General features: G+C 34.9%; 1 protein-coding gene across 2 annotated transcripts in view; it reads left to right on the top strand.

The window, feature by feature from the left end:
- Positions 1-2,929: 2,929 nt before the first annotated feature.
- Positions 2,930-22,731, top strand: part of TFEC (transcription factor EC) — a 78,492-nt gene continuing 58,690 nt past the window's right edge. For both annotated transcript variants that reach the window (XM_032643919.1, XM_032643920.1), the window contains exon 1: positions 2,930-3,057. The gene's annotated coding sequence lies outside the window, so the exon portion shown is untranslated. The remainder of the gene's footprint in view (positions 3,058-22,731) is intronic.

Consider the following 22,731-nt stretch of genomic DNA (forward strand, 5'->3'; position numbering starts at 1 on the left):
TTTTAATCTGTATGTGGTCAAGTACGTTAGACTTTCTTGATATTTTTCTCTACTTTATGAATTACAAAATAGTCACATTTTGGGGGGTGATTTTGAAAATTTTATATTTGCATCTTCAAGATTTTGAAATTGAGTTTTTGGTATAGTAGAAGTATGGGTCTCTCTCTACTTCTCTCTTCCTCTCTCCCAACAAATTGTTAGCTATTTGCCCTTAAAGTATTTATTGAGAAATATATCTGTTTCCTACTGATGTGAAATACAACCTTCAACATATACTAAATTTCTAAAAATGCGTGTTTGCGTTTTCTGTCTACTGTATGCCATCAGTAAGCTGTTTTGATTAGTGTAGTTTTACAGTATGTCCAGTATCTCATTAGTCAAGTCCTTCTTCACTATTTTTCAATTTCAAAATATTTTGGCTATGTTTTTCATTTATTCTTCTTAGTAAATAATAATAGAAACACCAATAGACTGTAACTAGAATTTTGATGGATATTATATTGAATTTACAAATTTATTTGGGATTAAAATATACTGACATTAATACTTATAGTAGAAAGATATGTAAAGTTCCGTTTGTTCACACACACAAGAGCATTTAATTCTTATCTTTCAAGAAAAACCTACAGACAGGAGGTCAGACACAATCTAGACTTTGAAAAAGGGAGAGTCTTGCATCAGGACATTCTAAGCAGAAGGAAGGAAGGATGTTTATGATGAAGCTTGACATCCAGACTTAGATTTGGTTGTGAGGACTTTTATATGTTATTCTAGAGTAATGGGAATCAGTTTAGGCAGTAGGAATCTTCTGATGGTTACAAGTAAGGAGAATAAAATTATCAAATCTGTGATTTAGAAAAACAACGCTCTAATCACGTGGTTGTTTCCTCTGACAACCAGCCCTCATCCGGAAACTATTTTGGGGCCAAAGAAGTCACCTCTTCAACATAAGCTCATGTACTAGTTGAAATGGGCTTACATGATTAACAAAAGATGCTCTTCTCACCCCTATTAAGAACCGTGAACCAGGAACCAAGGATGAAGACCAAATATTTATTTCTTATTATATCACAGTATCACACAAAGTAGTATACTATCCTTAAATGTTTTGGTGTACAAACTATTTTTAAAATCAAAACTATATTTTAATACAAATTACAAACATGTTTATTATATAAAATATAGAAGCTATAGGTAAACAAAACTTTTAAAATATCTTAAGTGCTCCTCTAGTCCACCATTAAGATATAAGCGCTGTTGACACATTGGTGCCTTTTGCTTCAGGTGTGTGTGTCCACGTGTGCATTTCCAACTTTTCAAAAACCAAAATGTATGCCCTTATAATAACAGAGCTTCAAAACTTACCTTCTGAATCACACAAATGTGTTTTAAATTATAATTCTATCTGAAGCAGTTTCTAATATGAGTTAAAATCCCATATGTTTCTCTTTCTTAACAATGTTTCTTATTAATCTTGTTTTCTTTATTTCTAAAATTAGCTTAAATCAATCACCTTTGCTTTAAATTAAGTACTTACTCCTTCCCATCACCTTAGGAGATTTAAATGTGTGATAACATCATAAGAAAATGTAAGGTGACTCAAAAATTAGTTATTGATAATGAGAGAACTTTTAAAATTTTTACTTAATAGTTTTGCAGTTCTTCAGAGGAGACACAAAGTGCTGAGACATTTTCACATAAACCTCACTCCTTGACAAACATCAATGTCAATTTAATTGCATGATTTTATATTTATTTATTTATTTATTTATTTATTTATGGCTGTGTTGGGTCTTCATTTCTGTGCGAGGGCTTTCTCCAGTTGCGGCAAGTGGGGGCCACTCTTCATCGCGGTGTGCGGGGCCTCTCACTATCGCGGCCTCTCTTGTTGCGGAGCACAGGCTCCAGACACGCAGGCTTAGTAATTGTGGCTCACGGGCCTAGTTGCTTCGCGGCATATGGGATCTTCACAGACCAGGGCTCGAACCCGTGTCCCCTGCATTGGCAGGCAGATTCTCAACCACTGTGCCACCAGGGAAGCCCAACTGCATGATTTTATAAAACACAGAGAGGAATTTGAATGTAACCTTTGCATGAAGCTTTAGTAATTATGTTATATGTAATGATGTAACTGTTATAAAGTAAATGCAAATTTTCACAGCACAAATTATAGTGTGGGAACAAAGTTGTATCTTTAGGTTTTTACTTTCATGCAGGTAACTAATATATAAAATGAGACCTCTTTAGATGTTTCATTTATAAAGGTAGTGAGTGAGTAACCAGTACTCACGTCCCTTAAAAATACGTCACACTGGGATATGAAAAATAATAATAAAAATTAGAAATCTTGTAAGTTGAAATATATATCTTCCAACTACATAGGAAAATAAAATATTCCTGGACAAGATGAAAATTATCCTGGAATTTGAGAGGAAAATCATATGTAAGGAAAATGTGATTATATGAAATATGGGAAATTTAATGACCTAAAGCAAAAACTCAAAATCTGTTAACACTCTTAACAAAACTGCAATTCTTAAAAACTGAAAATTGGTGCAGGTCAGCTTTTTGAAGAAACGTTAAATGTGAGACTTGACACATCGCAATAAATGTGGGACCTTAGTCCATTTTGATAACAACCATTTACTGCTTGTGTTTATTCTGGGAAGAAATGTTGATTATGGGGCAATAATGGGATCAACTAGAGCTTTTACTGTGGTCACATTACTGTGGAGTACTTTTGTTGGAGTGCTATTTCTCAAATTGGTAGCATATTTCACATAAAGAAAGGAAGTCCCCGTACATGAAACTGCTGTGTCATTTCTTCTTCCTTAACTGAAATTCCAACCAAGGTTCAGGAAATGCCCTAATGAGCCACTTCTCTTTTCTCTTTCCTCAACTAAGTGGATTCCAACCAGTCCAAATTATTCATTATTCATGATCAGGACGTTTACTTTGGTTGTCTCCTGTGGCATGGTGCTTATGTTATGGGAAGAGGGATTATAATTTGGTGCTGTTTGTAAAGGTGATAACACTGATAGAATCCAGTCATTGCTGGTAGGTAACTAAACTGGCAAGTTAATTTTCTGTACTTTAAACTGTGAAAGACAAGTCTAATCAATACCTATTTTACTTTGATATGTGTGGCTTGCTGATAATTATAGTTTCATCTTGCGTGATCACTGGATATCAGGATATTAGAGTAGTTGAGCTATGATTTGCTCTAATTTGGGTAAAATATATCTAAAACTCAATCTATTAATGTCTTATTTTAATCAAGATATAGAAATCACTGTTTTATTTCATGATAACCAAAGGAATTTCTTCTTCCAGTTTAATATTCCTGGATATTTACTAAATTGGAACATGATTTAACATTTTATTGCATCTTTTATTTTATGAGTAAATGTTAATTTCTACTTTTAGCAATATATATTTTATTGGCTATTAAAGGTAAGAAAATATGCATACTATTCATAGCAGAAATAACACCAGATAGTATTTTAGCATATATTATTTTTCCAGCATTAAAAGTTATTCTGTTTTTTATGGAGATTTGAATCTGAAAAATTTGTGTAGGAGATGTCAAAATCCCAAAGCAATAACTTTTTATTATAATAGTTTTCAATTAGTTTATTAGTAATAGTTTTCAACTGTAATAATTAGCAGAGTTGTAGTAGGGACCGGAAGATTATATATATATTTGTTTATATATATATGTACATAAAAAATATATTTTATATATATTTGTTTATATGAATTATAATCCCATGCTTTCGGTATCATCTTAAAATGTTTCATTGAGAATACACATTTTGAGAAGAAAATAAACCTGAGGTAATCTTTAATTCATTTTGGGTAGCTTTTTAGTAACTTATTTACTAGAAACTTCATTTAAAGTTAAGAGAATTTAAAATAACTTTCACAGTTCTTCCCTGTTCAGAGACTGTGTCAACAAAGTAAAGTGAAACAGAATATAGAGTTCATTATCAAGATTATTCAGACAATTCTGCTTCACTTCTATTTTAGATGAATCTGAGTGTAGCTTTACACTTTCAAGTAACTTTTGAATTAATACTAAATCTTTTACTTTTTTTGGTGGAAGCTACCTTAAATAGGCCAAACTTTGTAATCTCCATTTTGAGAATGAAAACTTTTTTTAGCTATAAAACAAATAGAATAGAGATAATTTTCATGTTGTCTATTTCTTTGGTTTGATTATCATTACTTTTTTAAAAATGTCTATTTCATTACAAAGCAGTAGAATAGTTCAATGTATGAGTAATTTTATTGAACTGGAAGTTGGAGCTGATGTCAAAAATGAAACAAACTGAAAAAAGTTCCTTAAAAATCAGCTTAATTTTAATGACTGTGACACAAGTGTTTATTATAAGTTTTAGATAGCCAAAATAATTATGAGGTATTTAAATTTGATGGAAATGTCTAGCATTAGTGACATTTTCAGAAATTGTGGTAATTAACACAGTGAAAATGGAAAATAATTTTGAAAACAGTGGTTTGAATAGTTAGAAAGGAGAAACTGAAAGAAATAAAATATTCTTACATGATAGTTTCAAATAAACTAGTGAAATATGATTCAAAGGAATAATGATGGATACTGATAAAGTAATAAATATACAAGTGGATGTATAATCGTCAATTCTTTATTAATCAATTATAAATAGAAGTCAATTTTATTTTTGTACAAATCATTGTATAAAATGAAATTCACTAGACATACCAGATTCTTCATGGAGGAAAATTTAATTAACTCTTTATAGTAAAAAATATTGGATTAAGCAATGGAGTGATAGCAGATCCAGAGAAGCAATGTTTACAAATAGCAGATTGCAAATTTTATACTATTTGGCAAAAAACCCCAAAACAAATGTATAGTGCAAAATATAGTTCTTGCTCAGGTTTTACTGATTATATTTACTAAGATTAGGAAGAAGAGTCAGTGAGGCATAGAGCAGAGGATGTATGAGGAAAACAGTAAGAATCACAAGTGTTTTCAAAAACATAACCTATGAGGGGAGAGCTTAACAGTAGTCTTATAGAAAAATGAGTATCAATAAATGAACATACAAAAATATCCCTTATCTTCTAGAGTTGTGAATTACCAGCCTGTTCAGGAATCTGTAGGTCAGGGTATAGGTGTTTGGAGATACACCAAAATTGGTCAGACATTATTTTGCTTGTGAGAACTTAGTTGATGATAATTTTGTGATTCCATTAAATTATAGCTATTGGAGCATGGATGTCTTGGCCAATTACTCATCAGCAAAAAAGAATGATATGGGAATGTATTACAGGTAGTTTATGTTAAACATTAGGAAAATTGGGGGGATCTGTATTGAAAAGTGAGATAGTAAGATAGGTTGTGGAATTTCCTTAGGTGACAATTTTAAGAACAGATTGGTTAAGGACAGAAAACCCTAGGTTCTAATGTTGTAATTGTTCTCAGAATACAGCAGGAGGTTGAGCCTGATGATCTTAAAGCCCATTAGGTTGCTGTTTTTCTTTTTATCACTTCACATTTGAAAGAACATGTGAAATTCAAAAATAGAACTAAAAAAGGCAATTGAAAGGAATGAGTCTAGGAAAGAGATTGAGGTTTAATACGAATTTCCATCTCCCCTTACGTTTATTCCCAAGAGTTACCATGGAAGAGTGTTTCCAAATCATTTCTTGCCTTTCCTGAAACACTCCTCCTCAGCCTGTGTACTGGAACAGATTGTGATTCACTTTCTAGCTTCTTCCACTGGGCCAGAGAATCCTTCTATCCCTCCCTTTGTTCCTTTCTTTATTCCTTGTTTTGTGAACATGTTTCCAATACAAAAGTTCTATGCACATGAACAATTAAGTTCTGAAAGATATTTAGCTTCCTTGTGTGGATTTCCATCCAGAAAAGCATTTGAGCCAGGGTTATGTGTTCAGTCAGACATTTCACTGTATCCCTTTTTTTCTCCGTTGGTGAAAACTCATTCTATCAGACATCTTTCCACACTCCCCAAAAATCTAGACCAGTACCTGTTTGCCTTGAAAATCTCTCTATAGACAGGTAATGCTGTCAGCTAGTGTCTGCAGGGAATTCCTCAGCAGCTAGGATGTTTACATTCTCGGCTCCCTTTGATCCTGTGCAAATTCAAATAGATTTGAACCTACTGAACTATTGAGGTCTGTAACAGAAGTTTTGTCAGTAGCATTTTTACCATCAGACTCTAAGGTTTGGTAAACTTTTAGGCTTCTCTTTAATTAGTCTTAGGCTAAGAGGCATCTCTCAAATGTTTCTCTCCATTTAATCAATCACTTTTCCTCTTCGATAGCTTATGATTGTCCTACACATATGTAAGGCACTTTTCACATGATGGATGATTTTCTCTTTCCATCAGAGCAGAGATGTGAAAAGCATGACACATTCAGGGGTCTTTGATTATAGCTTGGAATCATTGTGGGGAATAACATAAAGAAGAGCTGGAGAGTTAAGGTGGGGGCAGACCATAAGAACTATGCTTTTAAGGGTTGTACAGTTTTAACAAGAGTAGCTTGTTCTGATTGTGTTTTAGCAGGATATCTCTGGCCATTTGGAACACAGATTGGTGGGATGAAAGACCAGAGTCATAAGTTTTAGATTTTGTTTATAGAGTGCTCCTGTATCTGCTTTAAGACAGCAAAGACAATTATGTGTCTCTGGATAATACTTTGCAAAGTGGTTGTACCTCTGGCAGCAACAGAAGGCAAGTTCTTTACTAAAAATATTGTAGAACCTACTTCATAAGAAAATCAAAGCTGGTGGACTGTGTCATTTTCCACTGTAAAAATAACCACTTAAACTGAACATGGATTAGCTCCCAAACCAGTGGGCCAAGGAAATATTTACAAGTGATTCAGTGATTTCTTTGTGGTTGCTTTGTTTAGTGCTGATAGAACACACTGTAAAATAGGAAGTCAGAAGTTAAGCATTTTTAGCTTGCTACTAACTTGCCATGTGACTTTAAATAAGTCTGTGTGTGTATATGTGCGAGTGTTAGCTGAATATTTTATATTGAATTAATACCTAGCGTGGAGAGTGAATGAACGGCTGGGGCTGGGCCTGAGTGTGAAGGAAGAGGGGTCTGGTTGTGTTAAAGTCTCCTGTGCTTGAAGAGTAGTTCTGAATTTGCTCCTAGGATATCAATATTAGATTGGTCATGGGAGCTCTAAGATTGGAAATAAAGGTCACAACCCAAAGGGAGGACTTCTCTGCTTCTCCCTATGGGATCCCTGATCTCACATTTCTGACAGATTTCTAGAGCACAGAACATAACCAGGGGCTACTGTCTCATATATTCTCTCCTATGAAAATAGCCTTGGAGGACTCTGCCTTAGGACAGAGCTCTCAGAGCAAAATGAAGTAGAGAATGAAGCAACTCTTTGCATAATTTGCCTTTTCTTCATAGGTCACATCTACTTTTCCATATTTTCTAAAACTGCATTGCCAGTTCATTCTCATTTCTATTTGTTTCAATAGGAAACACTGGTGTACTAAGTAGTATCTGAATTCATTTAGATTCAGCCCCACTGAACACACCAAGTGAAATATGTAACACAGCCAGTTGCTTAAGATGTATTTGTCTAAAGACAAAACAAGCAGCAACAATGACAAAATAGCAAGCAAAAATATCCTATAATATGTTAGGAGAAGGAAAGAATTTATAAAATAAATGCATAAGCTGAAATATTAAGTCCTCTATTGAGGGATAAAAGAGAGACAGTGAATGTTAATTACTTCTGCTTGATAGCAGTAATCTTAGAAGGAGTTTTAACCAGTATCAAAATCAGATATTGTACATGAAATAGTCTTTTCTCTTCCACAGTTGATAATAGTTAACATCCATTGGGCTCTCATCATGTACTAAAGACTTTATCACCTCATTTGAGGCTGACATGCCCTTGAGGCAAGTCCGCTATTGCCATTGTTGAGAAAAGTGAGGCTTTTGAAAGATAGGTAACTTTTCCAAGGTGACCAGTGGGTAAGTGATGGAGCAGCGACCTGGATCTAGGTCTGTAAGGGTCTTAGACCTAAGTAAACTACGTAGTCTTTTCTGGGGAACTTTTAAACTTAAACTGTATCTTTGTTGTTCTACTTTATTCATTTTGAACAAATGTTCTACTTTATCCCATTTTTATAGCAGAGAAGGGGAAACAGTTCAAGGGAGAAGGGTTGGGGGAAATCAGAAATCACAGCTCTGCTAAAAGTGGTTCCTAGGCTTATACATGGATAACGAGGTCTTTGACTACATTAAATCTGCAAAAGTGGCAGTTGCAGCGGTAACAAGGGACCAGAATAGATGGCTCTATTTCGTAAAAGAAAGGGGCAAAGTGAAGAGACTCATTAATGTTGAAGCAGTAGATGGATAACCAGTGACAAATATCAAGCAGATTTGCTTCAGTTTGGTCAGAGAAAGGTCATTGATTATTTTTGGTTAAACTGGTTCACAGAGGCCAGGTCTCCACTAAAAAAGGGAATTAATTGCTTCCATTTCCCACTAATTGCCTCAACATTTCCCTATGCTTTGTCATTGGAGATTTGGTCAGAGAGGCAAAAAGTCAAAAGTCAGAGTTTGATGGAATCTACATAAAAAGGGAATCTGAGGAGACCAAATTATGGCATTTGGTGTAATAATGATAATGATATTTAGCATTTTTCCCTGGGAGTGCTGTGGATTTTTAGAGACCTTTTCAATCTTTAATCAGACCATAGGGCACATTTAAGAGAGTTCACTGCTTTTATTTCCATCTAGAGGATAAGGCATCACAGAGAGATGAACTGACCTAGGGCAAATCTCCTGAGATGTTAAACCTCTATGTTGGATTACACCCTCTATGTTGAGTTTTAGCTGGAAGGCTGGGCACTTCCCAGAGGTATCATTCATTCATACTCCTTCAGAGTCTAGACTTTTTGTACATTACTCTCTGAGATTACTACCTCTATCAATGGCAGAAAAATCACCCAAGAAATTGGCATGAAATAGTTTTGATGTCACAAGAATTACTTAGTTTTCAGGCTATTAATTGATTCTTGAGCCATCTTCAATTAATGAGATATTCTACCTGTATTTTCTTAATTAACCAGTCTTTAAAATCCTTTATAACTCTAAATCCTTTGGAATCTGTGAGTTTTGTTGTCCAGAAATTTTGTACTCTTTTGGAACCCAAAGTGGCAGTGTAGAGAGTGGGAAGAACATGGGGTCTGGATATGCCAGGTCAGCGTTCAATCTTCCTGGTTCCTCTGATTTACTTGTAATACCTTTGGAGGCCCAACAGACAAATGTTGCTCTTTAGGAAGTCCCAAACCTGCAACATCAGCTACTCTTCTTTGCTGGAAGAACCAGAAATATGTTATTATTAGTTAGATATTTATTACATTGTAGGTTCTTAGAAACATGGTGTATTAGAATGAGCATAGGTTTTAAAGCAAGGCACTTAGGTTTCAAAACCAGCTCTGTCATAATCACCTGTTTGATCCCAGACAGGTCATGTAATTTGATTGAAACTCATGTGTAAACTCATTTCTTCATGTGTAAACCTGGTATACCTCATTGGGTTTCATATTAAATAAGGAAGTAAAGGTAAAGCACCCAGCTCAATGTCCACATATACTTATCAGCCATATATCTATTAACATCATTATTAGAAATGATAAAGATATTAAATGGTAAAACTATTAATTGGGGCATGACTTAAAACATAAAACCCTAGTATAAAAGAAGTCTAGTACTTTATAAAAATCCTTCCTTTGAATAAGATACTCTCACAGTTATGGTGAACTTGAGGTGGACCATCTTCTGGTCAGATGCCTCACTACAGCAAGTCCTCCTTACCTTCCCCAATAAAAGTGCTTTACTCACATTAAGTCATTTAGTAACCAGAACAATTCTGGAAATTAAGCAGTATTATTGTGCTCAGTGAACAGGTAAGAGTGTTTACATATGGGGAGGGAAATATGTGGTCCAAAGTCATACAACTTGTCAGTGAGGAGCCCAGCTTTGAAGCCAGGTGGGCTGATTCCAAACCCTATAATCCTAACTGCTCCTCTAACACTGCTTTGGAAACATCAGACTGCAGTTCAAGGTTGTCATTTGTGCAAGCTGAGAAATTAAATAGCCCTCACCCTCATTTTTAAATTAAGGGGATTCTTAAAGCTTATCTTTTGTCTGACAGAAATGGCTCTTCGCACCAAGAATCAAAAACCATTGTTAACAGTGATATCTATGTCACCAAACCCTTCCTTGGATTCTTTCTAAGTGTTTCTATTTAATTTCAAAAGGTACAACCAGCTCTTGTCAGAACACATATCAGTCCTCTATAACCAAGAAGTGTTAGGAGCTGGGCATATGGTTTCTTCCTGCTCCCATGGTGCTTTTCCCTTGTCTGCCCCTGCCCTTGCCTCCCAGGCCCCATGAGCCTTTTCTCCCCAGTGCTGAAGCTGAGGTCCAGCTCTGAGGGGAGCCCGAATTGTCAAACTCGTTGCTCATAACTTTTTTGACTTGTTTCTCTTAAACAATGTAACTTAATAAAACTCTTTCAAATACTTAAGCAGGGCACAGCTACTAACACAGGAAGAGCTAAGACCGTGTACACATGGGAAAGCTGGTTTGACTGTTTTGATTAACTTGACTGCACAAGTCAGTCAAAAAGTAATCACCAGTGAAGCAAACCATTCTGACAGATTTTTGGCCCATGGTGACTGCTTATTTGACCGGCTTCAGCTTGAAGTGGTCAGATTGACTGGAGACAGTCTAACTGGAAAATTTAACTTCGGAGTATGTGTATACCAGAATCTACTTTAAATAACTTTATTCGAAATCTGTACATATTTTCCTAGGATCAGTGAGAGAAGTTTGAAAGTGACACATTGCAGCATTTGACTTTCTAGAGTGAGATAGATGTCTTGCCACTTGCTAGCACTGGCAATATATTTATAGGCTACAAAACAATCACATTTCACCCCATGCACATATAGAGTTCAATAAAATTGAAACTCTACCTTAACTTGGCCAAGTCCTAATGTAATGCATTATATTCTCTTACTCTTCTGAAGGGTTGGTGATAGACTTATGACAGCAAATGACTTCTCAGATATCAGGTTACCAATTCAGTCATTAGTGACTTGGGGTAAGGCAAAGTTGACCTTGCCACTGAGAGTAGTCCTTCTAAGAAGAATTTATGAGAGAAAGAAAAACAAAACAAAACCTTTGATGAGAGGCAAAAGAATCTGGTTGACGTTATTATTTGAGCTGCTTTTTCAAAGCAAGCCCCTTTATATCTATCTATCTATCTATATACCTATCTATCCTTATGTTCCTTTAGGAAATTTACTTTGAAATGAGCTCCAGCTTTGGGCAAGACATAAACAACACTATAAGGATGGAAAGAATGATTTATTCTCACATTATAGTGTTGGATTTTATGGATTTTAACCTCAATAATGAGGTTATTGTCTGCTGTAAGCACATTTTTTTTTTTTTTTTAATTTATTTATTCATTTATTTATTTTTGGCTGTGTTGGGTCTTCGTTTCTGTGCGAGGGCTTTCTCTAGTTGTGGCAAGCGGGGGTCACTCTTCATCGCGGTGCGCGGGCCTCTCACTGTCGCGGCCTCTCTTGCTGCGGAGCACAGGCTCCAGACGCGCAGAGCTCAGTATTTGTAGCTCACGGGCCCAGCCGCTCCGCGGCACGCGGGATCTTCCCAGACCAGGGCTTGAACCCGTGTCCCCTGCATTGGCAGGCAGACTCTCAACCACTGCGCCACCAGGGAAGCCCTAAGCACATTTTTATAAGGTCTGGTTTATGCTAGTTGAACATCCTAATACATTTATGTTGAGATTTTGAAATATCCTGTTACTGTTTGAAAGACATTCATGTGCTTCTCTTCAACACTCCTAAAATTCTAACTTTTCCCATGGAAATGTTTTGTAAATGTTCAGGACTTAGATGCTATCTCATGTACTTCTATTAAAGTTCAGTGGTAAGGCTAGATAGAACTTAAAGCCAGAGTGTTAGTAATGACTAAAATAATGATACTTTTCTTAAAATAGCTTGCTTAATAGTCATATTTTCTCTTGTGTTAGAGTCACTTGATATATAATTCTATTTTTAAAATTTTGTGATTAATAGAGAGAAAGGAAACTTACTTTAACTTTGCTTTCAAAGTTTATGCTTTCTAGTCATTTTACGATTAAGAGGCTTTAGCAGTAAAGCTCTTTGACCTGAGTAAAAGAGAGAAATAAATTAAATCTCACCGTTTGAAGAATGCTATAGAGAGTCCACTGGGGTATATATTTAAATTGTATATGTTCTCTACGTTATAGAATCATTGTTAATAATGTTTCAATGATCATCTTGATGCTTCAAACCTTTTACACATCTAGGATTATTTCCTTAAGCTATGCAAATGTACGAATTTACTTCCCCGGCAGCAGCTCACACAGATGCCTATTGCATTGTTCCCTCCTCAGCCCTAGGTATTATCATTTAAAAATATTTGTTAATTTGAAAGGAAAACAGCTTCATTTTAATAATCAATTCTGATGAGGAACAAAGACTCAGTAGTGAGACCAGTGAGGCTTTGAACTCAGGATTTGCTTCAGAGCTCTTCAACCTATCCTTTATCTCCACTTTCTCATGAAAGTGCGGAGAAAGGCTACTCACCTCACAGCTTTCTGCGAGGATTGTATGAGACATGGTGGGTAGCACTCCGAGCTCTGTGCCTGACACAAAGCAAACTTTCTATACTTACCAGCAATGTATGTCATTATTATCATTATGATTATTAACACACTTTTTCACTTTCCGGAGAACACCAGCATAGAGATGAGCAGACTTCCATTGATTTTAACTCTGCGTGCTGCTTTGTTAACATGCTTAACATGAGCCTTAATTAGCTTATCAAAAAAATGGGTCAAATAAGGGATCATAATCATAAGGGATCAAATGAAAAATGAAGTTGAATAGGTAGGTGGGGGACAACCTATCCATAGGCCACGATAAGGAAACTGAACTTTATTCTAGATGAAATGGGGAGCAACTGAAAGATTTTTAATCAGGAGAGAGGTTAATCCATTTTATGATTTAAAAAGTCCATTCTGAAGGGTGTATGAAGAATGGTTGAAGAGAGCAAAGGAGGGGGCTGGGAGATGAGTAATGAGAGATTCACAGTAAGGGATGACAGTGGCTTGTACTAGAGCTCTGGTAGTTAGAGATAGAGATGACTATATTTGAGGTCCATTTGTGCGTTAGAATGGATGGGGTGGATTATATATGAGGGTAAAGGAAAATGAAGGACAAAAGGAAGACTGCTCAGTTTCTGAGTTGAGAAATTGGATGAATAATTATGCCATTAACTGATTTGGAGAAGAATGAAGAGAAACAGGCTTTGGGGAGGATTATCACAAGTGGTTGGACATGCAAATTTTAAATTTTGCGATATTTGCGAGATTTCTATTTATCTAATATACATAAACCTCGGCCTCCCAGAGAGAAACTTTGGGATTTATGTTTTGTTAGTGTGTAACTGGTATTTATAACTGAGGGAATAGGCGATATCATCCACATACATGAGAAAGAGGTGTCTGGTGCTGAGTCCTGTGTCATCTCCAACTCACTTTTCAAGTTACTGCATTCCAGTTTCCATTTCATAGAGAGTTCTGGAAGAGAATTGCAAATTTGGGTATCATTAGCATATTGGTGGTATTTAAAGCCAGGGGAACCGATGACACCCTCTTTGGGGAGAGTGTGGAAAGAGAGAAGTGCCTAGTGCTGAGCCCCGAGGTCTCCTCATTTACAATTTGCGATGTCCCTCCTGTCCCTGCAGGCTGACTTCTATTCTCACTATGTCCCTGAGATCATTCTCCTGAGGGTCACCAGTGACCCAGTTATTTCCCAATCTGCCAGCAATATCTCCTGCTCTTTCTATTTCCTCATCCCTGTGCTGTTTGACTCTGTTAACCACTTTTTCCTTGAAATTCTATCCTACTTTGGCTTTGTTATATCATTCTGTCCTAATTTTCATTATACTTTCTTGAGATTTCTTTAGTCCTTTCTGCCCATTACATGTTGATATTCCTCAGAGTTCTTTACCTGGATTTTGTCTTTTTAATTCTAGTTCTTTGTCCTGTGTGATTTTAACTAAAACCCTGATTCAGTGATTTGTTCTAAGCTGGTCACCATATCTGTTTCTCTAAATCCACACATCTAGCTGTTTACTAGGCATCCCTGTTGGATGTTTCACAACCACTCTGATTTCATTATGTCCAATACTGAAGTTATCATCTTTCCTTCTAATCTTTTGCCTCCACTTTTATTCTTTATTTTGATAAATGCCATCTTCTCCACCACTTCATCATATGTGAATCTTCCCCTTCATCACACATATAAATGAATCAGAAATCCTGTACATATTTTAAAATTTTTATCCTCTATATTATGGGTAATATTTAACCTATCTTTTTAATATCAAATACTATTGCCTTAGCTTGGGCCCTCTATTCTTCTCTCCTGGAATATTACTAAAAACTCCTAATTGTTCTCTTTGTGCCCTGGTCTTTCAATAATTCAGTTTCCATATTGTTGCCTAAGGGATATTTCTGAAATAATAGTTGATTATATTACTGTCCTGCTAAAAGTCTTATATGGCACATCAGGGCTATAAGCACAAAGCTTAAGGTTGTATTTATTTCTCTTTATGAGCTGGCTTCTGCCTAGTTTTCAATTTTCATTTGTCCTCACCTACACTTTATTCAGATCATACTGAGGAAGAAAGAAGGGAAGAAAGGAAGGGAAGAAGGGGGTAAGAAAGAACATTTTGTCTTTATAACTTCTGCTATTGGAGCATTTTAATAACATTGAGAGCTTAATTAAAGACATTAGATTTGGGGAACTGAACTCTGTAGGATTTTCCTCAAATGACTTCAGCTATGATGAGGAAATCCCATAGCACCAGAATTTCCAGGCAGGGTGTTTCCTAGAAGCCATCATCAAGATTCTTAATGCTACAAGAATGAGAAACTCAGAATTTAAAAGGAGTACCTATTAGTTTCCTATTGCTGCTGTAACAAAATTACCACAAACTTAGTGATTTAAAACAATACACATTTATTATCTTACAATTCTAGAGGATAGGCATCTGAAATCATTTAAACAGGGCTAAAATCATAGTGTCACCAGGGTTTAGTTTGTTTCTGGAACTTCTAAGGGAAAATCTGTTTCCTTGCCTTTTCTAGCTTCTAGAGGCTGCCCACATTCTTTGGCTTAATTCTCATCACTGTGTCATCTGCTTCCATAGTCATATCTCTCTCCTTTATCTAATTCTGACACTCCTGTTTCTCTTTTATAAGGACCCTCCCTTGAGATTACATTGGACCTATCCAGATAATCCAGGATAATTTCCCATCTCAAGATCCTTAATTTAATCACAGCTACAAAGTTCCTTTTATAGTGTAAGGTCAGATATCCACAGGTTCTGGGGATTAAGATGTGGACATCTTTGGTGAAGGAGGCATTATTTCACCTACCACAGAATAATTGAAAATAAATGGAAAAAGTTTAAAAAGGCTAAAACAAATATGTTCAAATATATTTTTGTTTTCAATGAAAAAGTTTTGTTTTACTTAGTTTGTCTGCTCAAATTAGTGTGGAAAATAGAATCCTGTATCCTCATATATGAAGTTTCAGTAAGAATATTTTCCATATATTCCAAAGCTATAATATTAACTAGCACTTTGATTTTTCTTTATTTCTCAAAAGTAATTGACACAAAAGAAAGCTATTACAAAGAACTTCTTTATTATTTCAACTCTTACCAACTTTATATACGCAGTTATTCATTTCTTAAATTTATCCCCGAGAGCAGGAAGTTTAAAGATACTGAATAGAATAGTCATGATATTTATTTAGAATAAGCCAAGCTGAAATTAATATTATTTTCTGCTCTTTCCACCTGCTGCCTTCCCATCCACCCTTGTGAAAAGGAGTAAAAGGTTTTTGGGAAAGGTAACAGTAAAATGATATAAGGGAAATAAAATTTCTCCTGGGTAAGGAGGCTAATACTCTTTAGAATAGTGTATATTTAATACATAGATCTAGAGACTAAAGTGGAGAAAGCATCTTAAATAAAGGAAACACTTATCGAGAGTTCATATTTTCTGATGGTAGCTTTCAATTATAGCATTACCTCACTTGTATGGAAAACCCAGGTCTTGCACCATAAAGTGGTTACAATATAGATGAAGTGAAACACAAAATAATACAAAATCAAAAGTGAATCAAGCCAAACTCAACTAATAATGGGGAAGCAACCCCAAAGGTTTTTCCGCTACAGAGTAGAGTCAATTGATTCATATTTGTATACAGATATGGGACATATTTTTTCTAATTGCAGGGCCTGGAGTTTTACTATTCTTGTGCGCTGATAATAAATAACTTGCAGTTGAAAGAATACCCTCCTTGTACTCAAAAGACAAGAAGTCAAATTCACTTTTCTGCCTGTGTGATTGTAAGTGAGTCTGATAACCTGTTTGAGCTTCAGTTTCTTTGTCTATAAAATGAGGATAAAAGTCTTTACTTAAATCGTTGGAGTGTTTGATTCAACTTGTGATGGTGGCTTCTATTATCTTGCATTCTGGGGCTTTCAACTAGTCCATGAGGTCCTGTGATCAATCTTCTCAGCAAATTGATGTTTCATGGCTATATACTTTCCATAACCATAAAAAAATTAAAACGGAAGTATATATTTTTGATTCTAGAGGAACATTATTCTTCAGGGATAAGTGGAAAGTAAAACTGCAACTTTGTAACTGAAGGCCTTTCGTACATGAGGGCACAATTACTTGAGGAGTTTGATTTATGTAAATGTAGTAACAGGTGCCTTTAAAACATAGAGAACCAAAAGTAATTATATGTACTAGTTAGGTAAAACAAAGACAAGATAAAGTTTACTTTTTTTTTTCTCCAGAAATACTAGTAATATCTACGAAAATTGAGTGATAAAATGTACTTATGAAACAAATCCATTTTCTGCCGTTTGCCAATCAAAATGAATAATTTTAAAGTCTCATTTTCAATTAGATTATTTTAATATTTAACTACCTAAAATGCCCCAATCATATTTTTTAGAAAATGGTTACACTATAATACTGCAGTTCTAATGATGACATTTTATTATGATAAAAATGACTTCATTAATTGATGACCATATATCAACTCATAAAGTAGATAAGGGATATAAAAAGTTTTCAAGTCTAAGATAATATAAACCAATTTGAATTGTTTAGATTTTCTTTTTTTATGATCCTTTTATTCTTACAAAGTACATAAATTTGTTATAAATTTACCTGCATTAAGTGGCCTATGAATTTCTTTTATAAGGTCTGCATAAGTCGGCAATATATTGATGTTATCCCAAATCTTACCATTAAGATATACTAAAAATTAAAAATGTAATGTATTTGCAGCATAATGATACAAGAGATGACAAGTATTATATGGAAGTTTGTCCCAGATATTCCTATTTATGGCTTTGGATCTATTTTAGAACGTGTAAAAAAATTTTTTAAAAAACATTGATGACTTTCCAAGATATTTGAAATATGACCTTTTGAAGAAGTCAGTGTTGTTTCTCCTTTATTCTCTGCATCCTTGAAAGAACATTCACAACTTCATAATGAAAATGATATCAAAAAGTCACTATATGGAAGATGAAAAATAGTACATTTAAGCATTACATGAGAGCTTTGTTTTAAGTTGAAAGTAACTGTGAAGTATAAATCATCATTTAAACACAATTGTTGATTTCTGAAGCAAAATGTCTTTTGTTTTATAAAAGTCTTATTAATAAATATTAATGTTTAAGTCTTAATGCCATTAGATAAATATTTTTTAAAGAAGTTAAGACTTTTTACTGAATCTAGCTTAAATAATTAACTTGTATATTTCCACATTTACAGGAAACAATTTAATTGTATGAGAAGCTTCTAAAAAGAATATAAACTGTAGTATTAACTTAAATACAGCCAAAGCACTAAACATAAATATGTCTAATAATATCAAAATATAATGTTACAACTGGACAATTCTTTCTTATTAAAGGAAGAATACATCATTCATTCATTCAACTGGTTTGTTGAATTGGAAAGGACATTTCCTCATCTCGTTATTTCTCCAAGAGAGAATACACTCAATTTTAATTTAATTTTTGATACACTATAATTTCTGAAAACAAAATGCAGTTAAATATTGTACTGAAGTTTTAGAAAATAATTGTGGAGGCCCAATTGAGTATTTATTTATGATATTGTAAGATTAAATAAGATAATATATGCAAAGTATATAGCATAGTCCTTTCTATAGGCTGTTCACCCAATAAACAAGAAAAGGTACAAAATCTATTATTTAAAAACCTAGGGCTAGATGTGTTTCAAAATTATCAATACTTTAAATTTTGAAAGGTAATATGGTACATATTCCTTGATACCCTGCAGAGTCCAAGACAGCGTCCCATAATCAAACACATTAATATACCTGCAACAGTACATGTGAATATCTACTGTAAGTAGGATAAAGACTTTAACTAACCTTACTTCATTTCAGGTTTGATTTTGCCACCAATTGGGTTTGTGTCAAACATTAAAAAAAAAAAGAAACCTCCTACTTTCAGAGCTTTTTGGATTTTGGAATTGCAGTTAAGAGGTAGAGGACTGATAGAATTGTAATGCAATTGGACGAGGAAAATAGGGCTGTATCTACATCAAAAGGTTGAATGCATAATTTTAGAAATAGGGCAAACTGACTTTATTAAGGAGGATTTACCTGACAATGTAACACACACAAACTTCAAATAAGCATTTTGCAAAATGTGAGAAAAAAATCAATGGAACCAAAGGGAAAAATAAAGTTTAGAATCGGAATAGATTTCCCTACGTGTAGTTAGAACATGGGAGTTAACCATCTTTGGCACTAGGTCCTCTCATCTTCTATTCTGTACATCCTCCAACGATCATCTCAGTTATCACCTCAGTGTAGATGTTATGTAAATTTTATCCAGAGTCCATACCTTACCTCTGAATTCCATACCCATAAATGCAGCTGCCTACTTCACATACCTTCTTGGACACTTTCAAAACATCACAAACTCAACGTGTTCAAAACTGACCTTATAATTCTATGTCCCCCTCAAAAAACCTAGTCTTCTCTGTGAAAGCCATCACTATCTATTTAGTCACTTAAGCCAGAAACCTCAGGTGTCATTTCTTAATCCATTTCTAAACATCTCTTGAATCATCTACTTGTTTCCATGTGACTATGCAACCCTTATCACATGACCCTAGTTCAAGCAGCCCTTTTTTCTTTCCTAGACTCTCTCATTTTACCTCTCTAAAATTCATCCCACTGAACTGCTACTGCCCCTTTTCTTATGATAAAGAAAATAAGACATCTTTCTATACTGAAAAGATGGCATGAATTGGCCCTACTGGCCTCTCCAGCCTCATACCACACTCTGCTCTAGTCCTATCATCTCCTTTCAGTGCATTTTTTTCATCTTGTTTCTTCCCACCAGGGTCTTCACATATGCTGCTTTATCTCTCTAAATGTTTTTTTTTCTACTCTTCCTCTCTTTATTTCCTACTCATCCTCCAGATCCAGCCCTATCATCCCTTCTCTAGGAAAGTTGTCCTTAACTTCTGTCTAGATCATCTTTTTCTACAGGCTCATAGTCATGTGTATCTCTCCTGCCTATCACTTGTTACACTTGAAAATTTCCAGTCATTTGTGTGATTATTAGATTAAAATCTGTCTCTTCCACCTGTCCATAAGCTGCATGGGGAGAGGGACCATGTTTCACTTTATTCATCATTGTTACCCACACAACTGGTTACTGCTATATATAGCAGCCAGTATGTATATATAGGCACACACATATCTATTAAGTGAATGAATCAGTGAAATTAATAGCAGAAACTGTCATTTGAATGACTCTTTCCCATTTTATCTAGGTCTTCCTGCTTGATTTTGTGACACCTTTTACTTTCACAGGGTTTATCACATTGTGTTATAATTATATTTTAATTATCTATTTCTCCTAGTAGACTGTGAACTCTTTGAAGACTGGGTTATGTCTATTTTGTTCATAATTATATCCCCAGAGCTTATCACAGTTGCATAAAACCTGATGTGTAGTGGCACTCAAAAATATTTATAGAATTAATGAATACTAAGCCTGAGAATGCATTGTCAAATATATTTTAAAGTATTATGGCTTAAGTTATCTGCATTTTTCATATTAACTTATTTTCGTTATTGATGATATTGCCAGTTGACTTTAGTGTGTACATGGCTGCTGTGTAATTTTGAAGCCAGTGGGAAGTGGTCAGTGTCTGCTGTGATTCTTAGTTGATATTTATGGCTCTAAATTTCTATATACACATACATTTATAAAACAGATCAGACTAAATAAACCACAGTTATTTCTGGCATTAGTTCTAATTCTTTTAAAGATATAAAATGGTAATTTTCCTGAGATACTAACATAAACAAAGCAAATCAATGCAAGTATAAATGGAGATAGATGGAGTTGTAAGGGAAGCTTAGTCTTTATAGTAATAATATAAGTCCTCATAGAGTGCAAGCATTTTTACTGCTAGAACACTATTGAATTAGGAAAACTATGCTTAATAATATTCATGCCTCTTTAAAGTCTCTTAAGTGTGGATCTCTTCTAAAGACACACCATTGGAATTATCCAAATTCAAGTGATAGGGACTGAAGGAATATGTTACAATCACATTTTATATTATTATCCATTAAATAGCTTTGGATTATATAATGCTCAGCTGAAATATGCTGACAGTTATTCAGAAACCTAAGTAAAACTTTTGATGAACCCGGCCCTACTTTGTTCAGTAGTTATATCTCAATCAGACAAGCTCGACTGTATAATTTTAGGTTTAGTCAGGATGAGATTTATGGGTATATCATATCCAAGGACTGCTGTGAAGAAAGTAAGATTTGAAGAAACGAGTTATTAATCTTTGCTACAGAATATTAACAAACGTCATGTGGCTTTTATGAGTAGGTATCTATGAGGTAGTAGATTCATAAGCCCCCCAAAATAGATTTCTTCTTATATACCTCTGCTACTAGGAACATAATTAATAGTTACCTATTACTCACTTGTGAAGTCCAAGCTTTTACTTCATTTATTAATTTCAACCTTAGTACAAAATTAACAAAATTAAATGAGGGTTGTCATGTTGTAGTGAATGGGATTGTCTGTCTTGCTTTTTGATGGGGCTGTGTGTATACACCTGCCTGTATGTGTGTGTGTGTGTGTGTGTGTGTGTGTGTTTAGCGGTAGTGCATGTGTTTTTATTTACTATCACTACATAGTAAATATGTATAGAATAAATATTTTTCTTGCTGAAAATATTTCTGTTTTTGCAGATAGTCTAAACACATTCATTAAGTAGGTGCCCATATTTGCCTGATTGATTTGTTTGGCTAGTCAAATTAATGGTGATAAAATGTCTTGTTATTCAGATGATTGCTTATGTGATGTTTGCCACGAATTTTTAGTTTTGAATTTCAAAAGGCCAGTACCCAGAGGGTGTTTCATCTCCTCCCAGATTCTGTGCCCTCAGTTTAGATAAGTGATCTCCAGGTGGATGGTGACACATGGATCATAGACCTGCTTTCTGGAGAGGAATGACTCCCTTGGGATTGGCGTTAACAAAGAACAAACTCTCATTAAATGTTTGCTGAGTGAATGTTAAAAGAATTAGCTGAGGGCTTTTATGATTATCTTATGGTTTCTCTATAAAAAGGTAACTTCTTAAAGAGGCTATCATATATATGCATATATATGAATTATGTTTAAAAGTATTTATATGATTTGTAGCAATATTTAAGAAGATATGATACAAGTAGACAATACTATAGACAGAGAATCACAGGGTTGGTGAACTCCTTCAAAGTTGTTTTTGTTTTTTTGTACAACTACCCACCCAATTGTTTCTAAAATTTCCTCATTCAAAATACTCTGCTTGTCCGCCTACCGATGCAGGGGACATGGGTTCATGCCCCGGGCAGGGAAGATCCCACATGCCGCGGAGCGGCTGGGCCCGTGAGCCATGGCCGCTGAGCCTGCGCGTCTGGAGCCTGTGCTCTGCAACGGGAGAGGCCACAACAGTGAGAGGCCCGCGTACCACAAAAAAACCCAAAAAACAACTCTTCTTGTTGTTTATCTACTGGATAGGACTGAAACCCATATGAGAACTAAATCAAAAGACTACAGTGTGGAACAATGAAACGTAAATTGGGAGAATTAATTCACGTATTTAGGAGCATAATTTGAAAACCACTGTGTGAAAATAAGAATGCCTCCTTCTAGCCAGCACTGCTTGCCTGGCCCGCATTACTCCATAGCTCTTCTACCTACCAGGAGATTTTAAATACAATGCATATAGGGCCACATAACATTTTGTTAGCCTTAATTTCTAATTAAATATTTGCTGATTTACATAGTTGAAACCTCCCAAGACTGGATCTAAATTCTGGAATTAAAAAACAAAACAAACAAAAAAAACCTTCAGGTATCAGATACCCTAAATCATCTTCTGTTGTGTCAGAGAATGAGAGATCTGACCTTTTTCTATGGCATTGGGCTGCTGGTTCATGAATTTCCATCAATGCTCTCA

Source organism: Phocoena sinus, chromosome 9, assembly GCF_008692025.1.
Source record: "Phocoena sinus isolate mPhoSin1 chromosome 9, mPhoSin1.pri, whole genome shotgun sequence".
NCBI classification, from domain to species: Eukaryota; Metazoa; Chordata; class Mammalia; order Artiodactyla; family Phocoenidae; genus Phocoena; species Phocoena sinus.